The sequence below is a fragment of the Vulpes vulpes genome, chromosome 3 (genome assembly GCF_048418805.1).
Source record: "Vulpes vulpes isolate BD-2025 chromosome 3, VulVul3, whole genome shotgun sequence".
Lineage (NCBI taxonomy): Eukaryota > Metazoa > Chordata > Mammalia > Carnivora > Canidae > Vulpes > Vulpes vulpes.
In genome coordinates this window covers 136512814-136523066 of record NC_132782.1, presented here as the reverse complement: position 1 = coordinate 136523066, position 10253 = coordinate 136512814, and positions in this window count along the sequence as shown.

Sequence of the window (10253 nt, the reverse complement as noted above, 5' to 3'; positions counted from 1 at the left end):
AACTACTACATGAATAGTGACATCATTAAAGATTTGATCTGAGATTGTAAGAGGAGGAAAAATGTGAGCCAGATACTCAATTATCTGGGAGAATAAAGAGAAGTCTAGGGAATGAAGGTGACATAAGCAGGTATTACTATTATCTTCCAATACCAGGATGGTTGTTGTTATGCAATAAATAGAAATTTGTTTTAAAAACTGAGGGGAATATCCCCTCTATTTTCTGCCCTATTCTTTTAGGGCTAGCAAAGGAAGGTTAGATCTCAACGGGAGTGAGAGAGAAGTAAGAGATAGACAAATTTTAGGGGATGATGGGGGCACTTGGGTGGCTCAGTCAGTTAAGTGTCTGCCTTCAGCTCAGGTCATGATCTCAAGGTCCTGGGATCAAGCCCTGCCTCAGGCTCCCTGCTCTATGGCCCTCTCACTCTGCCTGCCACTCTTCCTGCTTGTGTACTCCCCCTCCCCTCAAGTAAATAAATAAAATCTTCAAAAAGAAAAATAAAAAAAATTTAGGGATTGGGTTAATATAGCTTATGCACTAAGCAGATTGCTGATGTGTGCACTGTTCACTGCCCCAAAAATACATTTACATTTGCATGTTAGTACCAGAAAGTCTGTCAAAAAGTTATTTTATTTGCTTTAGGTTTTGTCTTCCGCTACAATATAATGATTCTTAGAAGTATTTATCCCTAAAAATATCATTCATTTAAAACAATGTGACAAATCCAATTGCACTAATGGCAGAGTTGCTCATATCAAACTAATCCTCTTGCCATACTCTTAAAAAAATACATCCCTTTGAAGGTACTAGCTACCAGCAAAATTAGGTGAAACTGGTAGAAACCCTTGAAAAAAAGGAAGCAATCCAGGTGAGATCCACATTTAACTAGCTTTTCCCTCTGAAGGGATTCCCAATTTGATCACAGCATCTGGATAGAGCTTAAGCAGAAAGCAGCAGACTTACTGGATTGACAAGCCAGAGGTAAGAGCTCTGGGTTGCCAAAGCATTTAGAAATTGAGGGAGGAGGGCAGCCCCAGTGGCGCAGTGGTTTAGTGCCGCCTGCAGCCCAAGGCATGATTCTGGGGACCCTGGATTGAGTCCCGCATCGGGTTCTCTGCATGGAGCCTGCTTCTCTCTCTGCCCGCCCCCCCCCCCCCCCGAATAAATAAATAAAATCTTTAAAAAAAAAAAAAAAGAAAGAAAGAAAGAAATTGAGGGAGGAAATCCCAAAAAGGGAGAAATCACAAAAGGCAATTCTTCAATCTGTATCCTCACAATACTTAGGTGAGTCCTAAACTGCAAAGGAATCTAATAGAAAACAAGAGCTTGGAGGTGAAAAGAGCTAACCAGAGATTTCAGCAACTGCCCAGTTCTGGGGAGAAAATGTTTAAAGTTCAATCCCACTCAAGTTAGAAAGCCCTGGTAAGAACCTTGTGTTTTCATTGAAGCTCCAGAAGGGTCCTATTAGGGGTAAGAACCACATCCTCAGACTAAGAGTTATGCCCTAGAACAAGAGCAAAACAAATGGATCTGCTCTGACAAAGCCTAAAATCAAGTCTCCACAGAATCAAGATGATTCACAATAATTAAACTACTGCTAGAACATAACTCAGAAAAAGAAAACATATAGTCTCTACAACACATCATGCAGTATCTAAGAAAAAACTGACATGCCAACAAGCAGGAAATGGGTCCCATAATTAATAAGAATAAAAATCTCTCAACAGAAGATGCAAAATTGATCCAGATTAGCAATTAGCAGACAATAAGCTGACAATAAGTATTACAAATATGATAAAGAAATTATGGGAAAAGATAGGTGTAAGTAACAAACAGAGAAGACATTTCAGGAAAGATGCCAAAATTCTTTAAAAATAAGCAAATGAAAATACTAAAATAGAAAAATAACAATGGATGAAAGAAGATTTTTGTAATGTATTAACAACAGACTGGTATGACAGTAGGAAGGATCAGATGACTTGAAAATAGGAAAATAGAAATCATGCAACTGAAGCATTTCATTTTTTAAAAATGGAAAAGTCAAAATGACCTGTGGAACATTATCAAGTAGTTTGGCATACATATAAATGTGTCCCACAGATAGAAGGAGGAAAAATGGAGCACAAAAATATTCAAAGAAATATTTGTTGAAATTTTTCCAAATTTGACTTAAGCTATCAACCCATGGACCTAAGACGCTCCGTAAATCTAACACAGGATCTATGCAAAGAAAATAACACTTCAGTATATCATAGGAACTGGAACTAGTTACTCATCAGAAACAACTGAGGCCAGAAGACAATGAAATAACATCTTTGATTACTGAAAGGAAAATATGTCAATGTAGAATGCTATGTTGAGCAAAAATTCCTTTCAAAATGAAGCAGACAAATAAGAGCTGAAATCATGTTCACCAGCAAGAAATACCAAATTTCTTTACTCTAAAGGAAAAATGATGTCTGGTGAAAATACAGAGCTACAGTATGGAATGAAGATCACTGGCAATGATAACTAGGTAAATGTAATATATTGTTGGTTTTCTTTACTTTTAATTCCTTTAAAAGACAATTAACTGTTTAAAGTAAAAGTAAAAACAATGTATTATTTTATTAATAACAGAATTAAGACATCACAGCTAGAGCAGAATAGACAGGTGACTATTACTGCAGGTAATAGTATGGACTCATACGGTTGAAAGGTACTTAAATTACACTTCAAGTTGTATATTAAAGTAGACTGGGATAAATTAAGGATGTATATTATAACCCCCTTGCCACTCATTAATAATAAAGATATACCTAAAATGCTAATAAATAGAATAAAATGAAACACTAAAATTAACCAATTAACACAAAACAAGTTAAGTAGAATAAAGGAATAAAGAACAGAGGAAAATAACAGAAAGCAAATAGAAAGACAGTAGATTAAACCCAGCTAAATTAATAATTGTATTAAATATAAATGGACCAATTGCTTCTCTCAGTCTTTTGGCTAAGATCAAGTGTAAATATAAATGGACTAAACACTTAAAAAGCAGAGATTTTCAGACTTGATAAAAAAAAGCAAGATTAAACTATATGGAATTTACAACAGGTTCATTTTAAATATAAAGACAGAAGTTGAGTTTAATAAGTTCTTTATAGATTTTGGAAACTAGCCCTTTATCTGATATGTCATTTGCAAATATCTTCTCCCATTCTGTAGGTTGTCTTTTAGTTTTGTTGACTGTATCCTTTGCTGTGCAAAAGCTTCTTATCTTGATGAAGTCCCAATAGTTCATTTTTGCTTTTGTTTCTTTTGCCTTCGTGGATGTATCTTGCAAGAAGTTACTGTGGCCAAGTTCAAAAAGGGTGTTGCCTGTGTTCTCCTCTAGGATTTTGATGGACTCTTGTCTCACATTTAGATCTCTCATCCATTTTGAGTTTATCTTTGTGTATGGTGCAGGAGAGTGGTCCAGTTTCATTCTTCTGCATGTGGATGTCCAATTTTCCCAGCACCATTTATTGAAGAGACTGTCTTTCTTCCAATGGATAGTCTTTCCTCCTTTATCGAATATTAGATGACCGTACATTTCAGGGTCCACTTCTGGGTTCTCTATTCTGTTCCATTGATCTATGTGTCTGCAACACCAAAGAAACAAACAATCCAATCATGAAATGGGCAAAAGACATGAAGAGAAATCTCACAGAGGAAGACATGGACATGGCCAACAAGCACATGAGAAAATGCTCTGCATCACTTGCCATCAGGGAAATACAAATCCAAACCACAATGAGATACCACCTCACACCAGTGAGAATGGGGAAAATTAACAAGGCAGGAAACAACAAATGTTGGAGAGGATGCGGAGAAAAGGGAACCCTCTTACACTGTTGGTGGGAATGTGAACTGGTGCAGCCACTCTGGAAAACTGTGTGGAGGTTCCTCAAAGAGTTAAAAATAGACCTGCCCTACGACCCAGCAATTGCACTGTTGGGGATTTACCCCAAAGATTCAGATGCAATGAAACGTCGGGACACCTGCACCCCGATGTTTCTATCAGCAATGGCCACAATAGCCAAACTGTGGAAGGAGCCTCAGTGTCCATCGAAAGATGAATGGATAAAGAAGATGTGGTTTATGTATACAATGGAATATTACTCAGCAATTAGAAACGACAAATACCCACCATTTGCTTCAACGTGGATGGAACTGGAGGGTATTATGCTGAGTGAAATAAGTCAATCGGAGAAGGACAAACAGTGTATGTTCTCATTCATTTGGGGAATATGAATAATAGTGAAAGGGAATATAAAGGAAGGGAAAATAAATGTTGGGAAATATCAGGAAGGGAGACAGAACATAAAGACTCCTAACTCAGGGAAACGAACTAGGGGTGGTGGAAGGGGAGCAGGGCGGGTGTTGGAGGGGAATGGGTGACGGGCACTGAGGTGGACACTTGACGGGATGAGCACTGGGTGTTTTTCTGTATGTTGGTAAATTGAACACCAATAAAAATTAATTTAAAAAAAAAAAGACATAGAAGTTGAAAATGAAACAAAGGTATGGCATATTATGCAAATTCTAAGCATAATATAGCCAGTGTTAGTATATAAGACAAAATTGGCCTTGAGAAAGGAAAGAAAAGAGTGTAATTTTATAATGACAAAAAAATAAATTCACTAAGAAGATATAGCAATCCTACATGTGCATGTGCCTATTAACAGAGCTTCAAAAAACCAGAAATACAAACTGGCAAAACTAAAGGGAGAAATAGACAAACCAACAATCAACCTTGGAGACAAAAATTTCCCACTATTGAAAATTGAGGCAACTAGGTAGAACCCTCAATAAGAATAGAACATCATTCAAATGAAACAAGAATTTGAACATTATCAACTAATTTAACCTTGATGTTTACATAACACTGCAACTAATTAGTGCACAGTACACATTCTTTTTAAGTACTCATGTAACAGTCACTACATGAGATCATGTGTTAGACCATGAAACATATCCCAGAATATAGAGTCTAGAAATAGACCTGCAAACATATGGCCAAGAGATCTTCTACAAAAGCACGTGGGGGAGGCAAATGTGGGAAGACAACTCAATGGATAAAGGAGAGTTCTTTTCAATAAATGATTTTGGGGGCGCTTGGTTGGCTCAGTTGGTTGGACCTCTGCTTTTGGCTCAAGTCATGATCCTGGGGTCCTGGGATGGAGCCCCATGTCAGGCTCCCTGCTCAGTGGAGAGTCTGCCTCTTCCTCTCCCTCTGCTTGACACTCCCTCTGTTTGTGCTCTCTCACACATTCTCTCTCTGTGTCAAATAAATAAACAAGATCTTAAAATAAATAAATAAATAAATAAATAAATAAATAAATAAATAAAGTTGGAACAACTATATATATGTTTGGGAAAATAGTTTTACTCCTACCTTATAAAAATATGAATTCATGATGAATCATAGATATGAAAATAAATTAAGATACAAACTTCTAGAAAAAATATGTTTTCACAACTATAGTATAGAAAGATTTCTTAGAACAGAGAAAACCCTAAACATAGAAGAAAAAATAAGTTGGATTGCATCAAAACTAAGTATCTGGGGATCCCTGGGTGGCTCAGAGGTTTAGCGCCTGCCTTCGGCTCAGGTCGTGATCCTGGAGACCCGGGATTGAATCCCACATCAGGCTCCCTGCATAGAGTCTGCTTCTCCCTCTGCCTGTGTCTCTGCCTCTCTCTCTCTCTCAATCTCTCGATGTCTCTCATGAATAAATAAGTAAAATCTTAAAAACAACAACAAAAATTATCTGTGCTCATGAAAGGACACTATTAATAATGAAAAGGCAATCTACAAAGTGGAAGAAATATTCACAACACATACTTATGACAAAGAAGTCATATCTAGAATATGTAAAAATGTTATAAATCAGTAATAAGGTAAAAAAAAATAAAAATGGGTAAAATATTTAAACAGACACTTGACAAAAAAGATATACAAATGACCAATAAACCCATACATAGAAAGGGTATCAACACTATCAATCATCAACACATGAAAATAATAAGTATCATGAAATACCTCTTCATTCCCACCAGAACAGCTAAAGTATAAAGACTGACAATAAGAAATGTCAACAAGGATGTGGAGCAATTGGAAGTCTCCTACATTGGTGAGTGTGCAACCACTTTGAAATACTGCTTGGCAGTTTCTTAAAAGTTATGCATATATCTAACCTTTGACCCAGAAATTCTGCTTCAAAAGAGATGAGAAGATATCCACCAAAAGACTTCCTCAAGAATTTTTATAGCCGTTTTATTCATAATAAACCCAAACAGGAAACAATCAAGTTTCTATTAATAGAATGGATACAACAAATGTTGCTATTTGTATGACTTCACAAGGTAATACCATTCAGGGACAAAAAGAAACAAACAACTGGTACATGCAACAATGAACATGAGTCTCAGAAGGATTACCTTGAGCTAAAGAAGGCCGACTCAAAGGAACACATACTGTATGATTGTACTTATAAATTCAAGGACAATAATATTCTCTGGACACAGAAATCAATCGCTTGATTGATCTCAGCAGAAGTGTTGGAGTTGGTTGTAAAGGGCACAAGGAGGCTTTCTGGAACAATGAAAATTTATATATATATTGATTGGGGTGGTGGTTTACATGGCTGTATACATTTGTCAGCATTCATTTATCTGTGTACATTTGATCTATAAATTTTACCTCAAAAGAAAAAAAATTTTACCTCAAAAGAAACAATATAAATGAATTTATTATTTCCTTACCTTTATAGCAATGGTTCTCAACCAGAGGTGATTTTGCTTTTCCAGGGGACATTTGGAAATAACTGTGGACATTTTTTATTTCATAGGCAAGTTAGTTCTCTAGTGAGTAGAGGCCAGGGATGCTGCTAAACATCCTACAATGCAGAGGACAGCCCCTACAACAAAGAATGACTCAATAAAAAATGTCAATAGTTCCAAGATTAAGAAACCTTGCTCTATAGAGAAGAAGTGAAAGGAGTCATTTGTAAGGATATTTGATACATTAATATAATAAAAAGTGGCCTTAGTGAGGGGGCAATGGGACACAAAACTGTGAAGCAGATTTAAGTGAAGTTGAGAGACAAGAATGAAGTAAAAAAATATTATTATTTTTTAAGATTTTATTTATTTATTCACAATAGAGAGAGAAAGAGAGAGAGAGAGGCAGAGACACAGGCAGAGGGAGAAGCAGGCTCCATGCAGGGAGCCCGATGCGGACTCGATCCCTGGTCTCCAGGAGCGCACCCGGGGCCAAAGGCAGGCGCCAAACCACTGCACCACCCAGGGATCCCCTGAAAAATATTTTAAATAAAATAAAGATGATCCATGTTAGAGGATCCAAATTCAAAAATTTGGCAGAAAAGATAACTGATGAAAAAATTAAAAAGGTGAATGAATATAAAGTTGAGGGATGATGCATTACATATTAAGATCTGTGTGATGATTTATGAATGTAAAATATAGGGAAATGAGGAATAGAAGCAGAGGTAAAGTCAGATAAGAGGTGGGCTCTGATGAAATGAGAATCTGGTTCATTGTGTATCTAAGGATGTAGAAAAAGCACAGATCGGGAACAGAGATGAAATAACATGGAAGTTAAGGATACTGATTATAAGAGTACATGATGATAGAAAGAGAAGCACTCAAGGATACAGAAACATATCCTCATATCCAATCCATGGAGGTAATTAGGGCCTGACTCCAAAGCTCAAAGGGAATGCCTCCCTCCATAAATCCCTCTTGCACTTAGAATATCTCTTATCAGCAAGATGCTTCTGGGTTGGGTGGAGAGTGACCCAGATGGTGGCCAATTTTACTCCCCACTCCTTATCTACAGGCTAAGAGCCTTATCAAAAAAGCTGCTTCCTAAGAACAGTTGCCTCAAGGGCACAAGAAGGAGGGAGATAACGAGCCCAGTGGCCAATTGCTTTCTACTTCCCTGGCTTTGTGGGGCAGAAGCAATATAACTTAACAAATATTCAAAAGGAACTTTTCTAAAATTGACATAATCTCACTTCACTCTAATAAAGGAAAGAAGAAGCAAGATCATGAAGAAGATAAAAGGGAAAAAAAAAACATAGTGGAATAGAAAAGTAATGAAAAAAATTAGAAATTTAGGGTAGAGAAGACAAGACTCTTATGTCAACATGTTGAGATTTCAAAATAATGGTCTTTATTTAGTCCAAAATTGTAATTTTTATGTGTAAATTTGTTTCAATTACAAAAGTAATACACACTATTATAAAAATACAGATGGTTAAGTAGGATATGATAAAAGAAATAGATGTGACATAAATAAATTTACTTATTTATTCCTTTATTAAAGGACATTTGAGTAATTTGGTTTCTTGCTATTATAAAGTAGGCTTTAAGGGACAAATTATATTACCCTTGTACATATAATCTCATGCGCTTATGTGAGTTTATCTGTAGGGAAAAGTCCTAGGAGTGGAATTGCTATGTTAAAAGATATAGTGCCTGGGTGCTCAGTTGGTTAAGCATCTGCCTTCACTCAGGTCATGATCCTAAGGTCCTGAGATGGAGCCCCACATCAGGGCTTCCTGCCAAGTGGGGAGTCTATTTTTCCCTCTCCTTTTGCCCCTCCCCCTGCTTGTGCTCTCCCTCTCTCAAATGAATAAATACAATCTTACAAAAAATATGTACACACATAAATTTTGATGAACATTTCCCTTCAAAGCATTTGTTCCAATTTTTCTACCATCGATAAGGTATGAATGTTTGTTTCTTAATGGCCATAACTAAAAGAGGTAATGAACTAGGAGGTGGAGGCAGGATTGTACTACATGACAAACAGCTTAAAATTGACTTTTAAATATCCATGTCCTTAAAATATTCCCTGGTCATTCTTGATACCATCTAATATAAAGCCCCAGCTTTCGCCAACTTGTTGGTTTCTCCCCATCTCTCCCCACAAAGCTAAGATTTGGGTAGGTGGAAGAGAAGGGGAAGTATATTATTTGTTTGTTAAATAATTTTTTTTTTGCTTATTAAATTTTTGTTTGGGGTTTTTTTGTTTGTTAAATAGATTTTATGTGTCATGCATTGTGCTAGCTGCACTGTATTTATTTTGCTTTATTTTTTTCAATATTCAAATACCAGTATACCACAGCTAATGTCATAGAAAGTAGATGTTATGCAAGAAATAATATTAGAGAAAATTTACGTACTACAGAAAAGACATTTTATAATGACAATGATGTAAATCTGAAATTTGTATTCACCAAATAACATAGTTTCAAATACATAAAGCAAAGTTGACAGAACTAAAAAAAAAAAAAGAGAGATAAAGAAGAAAAAAAAGAAACACATTTATAATCATACTCAGAGATCTTAACACACCTCCATCACTAGCTGAAAGAACAAATGGACATGAAATTGATAAGAATAAAGAAGATCTGAACACCATGATTAACCAACTTAGCCTAACATATTTAGACCACTAGACCTAACAACTACAGAATGATCATTTTCCCCAAATGCACATGAAAGATTTTATCAAAAGAGACCATAATCTGATTCAAAAAGCAAGGCTCAACAAGTTTCAAAGTATTTAAATTTTAGAGTATGTTTTCTGACTATAGTAAAATTAAACTAGAAATGTATAACTTAAAGTATCCCCAAATGTCTAGGAAATTAAGCAATACAACACACTTCTAGATGGCTCATATGTTAAAAAAAGAAAAAGAAAAAGAACTCAAAAGTTAGAAAATACTTGGGACTGAATGATAATTAAAGTGTGACACATCAAAAATTTCTTACATAGTGAAACTAAAGCAATTGTCAGAAGGAATTTTAAGAAAGAAATAATATCTGTTTGGGCAAACTGTTCCAGAGAGCAGAAAAAAGAGGAAATTCTTTCCAACTCATTTTTGAGGCAGATAGCCTTGATACTAATACCTGGCAAGGACATTACAATAAAGGAAAAGTACAGACCAATCTTTCTCAGGAACACAGATGCAAAAATCCTAAACAAAATATTAGCAAATTGAAAAGGATACTATATCATGATCAAATAGAATTTATGCAGAAATGGAAAGTTGATTTAACATTGAAAAATCAGTGTAAATCACCACATACCAGAACAAAGAAGTCACACAATCATCTCAATAGATGCATAAGAAGCATTTGATAAAATTCAACACTTATACATAACTTAAAAAAGAAAAGTCAGATCAAATTAGGAATA